At 41.9% G+C, this 1,143-nt stretch overlaps 1 protein-coding gene across 1 annotated transcript in view; it reads right to left on the reverse strand.

Annotated features, from left to right (window-relative positions):
* NDUFS4 (NADH:ubiquinone oxidoreductase subunit S4) overlaps positions 1–1,143 on the reverse strand; it is a 107,758-nt gene that overhangs the window by 58,904 nt on the left and 47,711 nt on the right. The gene's annotated exons all lie outside the window — the stretch shown is intronic.

Consider the following 1,143-nt stretch of genomic DNA (forward strand, 5'->3'; position numbering starts at 1 on the left):
AATGACACTAACCAATGAATCAAACAGAGATCGAGAAGCAAAACCAGACAAGAGACAGAGGGAGAAAGGCCGAGGAAGGCAGAGAAATAACCAGCCCAAGGAAGAGAGAAGCACTGCAGGGGAGTGATCGGGACACAGGACACAGAAGCAGTTAAACGACTGTCGGTATGTGGTCAGCAAAAAAAAAAGCACTAAAGAGAGAGGGGAAGAGCCATACAAACAGTGAGGAGATGTGAGGCAAACTGCAAGGAGCAAAGAAAGAGAACGGAGCGTAGTAGTAGCCAAAGTTAAGATGAAGGCAGAAAACCATCATCCACTCTCCATCTCACCAGCTGAGACAAGATTCAGAAGCTTTAATAATTGAGGCTTGTCAGCACCTATTTGCTGGACAGCAGATCATTCCATTTCTTCTCCACTTCCTTTACTGTTAAGTCAAACCTACACTAATTTTTTCTTTCTTCCTTTTCTTATTGGGGTAGTGGCTGATAGGGAGCAGGGAATTAGGAAGGGGAAACGAGTTCATTGTTCCAAGTCTTGAGCATCACCTTTACCAAAAAGCAATTTCAAATTTAGAAAATTCACTAATAGAAGAATCACTGTACCTATATAACATATATAAGATCTACAACAAAACTGGGGTCCTTTAGCAATTAAAAATTAAATCATTCATAGCATTAAAAAGACAATTATGAAAATTATTTCACGGAAGTAAAGTACCAAGCTCCGAAGATGATATTCCTGCTCAGAGCAGCCAATGCACACAGAAGACCATAGTGCTGGCCCCACCACAAGACAAGACATCCCTCACTGACAACACTGGAGGCACAGTGCGGGAATTGTGCCCAATCTGACCCTATCACACTGGGACGAAACACTAAGGGTGTGCAACAGAGTAGCAAAGAGAGCACAGCAATTAAGTCCCTAGGGAATACCAAAAATAGACTCTGGGGCCAGGGCATGGCACCCCATCAGACCAGAAAACACTAAAGGTCAATAAACAGACCTGGAACTATTTATAGGTTTGGTGTTTTGTTTTTGTTTTTTTTGGTGGTGGGTTTTGGTTGTTGTTTGGTTTTCTTTTGTTGTTTTGTTTTGCACTGCCTTGTTTTTGTGTTTGTTATTGTCTGTGCATGTCCATCTAGA

This window comes from Echinops telfairi, unplaced genomic scaffold (genome assembly GCF_000313985.2).
Source record: "Echinops telfairi isolate 266 unplaced genomic scaffold, ASM31398v2 ScPeMD7_7469;HRSCAF=8507_1, whole genome shotgun sequence".
NCBI lineage: Eukaryota > Metazoa > Chordata > Mammalia > Afrosoricida > Tenrecidae > Echinops > Echinops telfairi.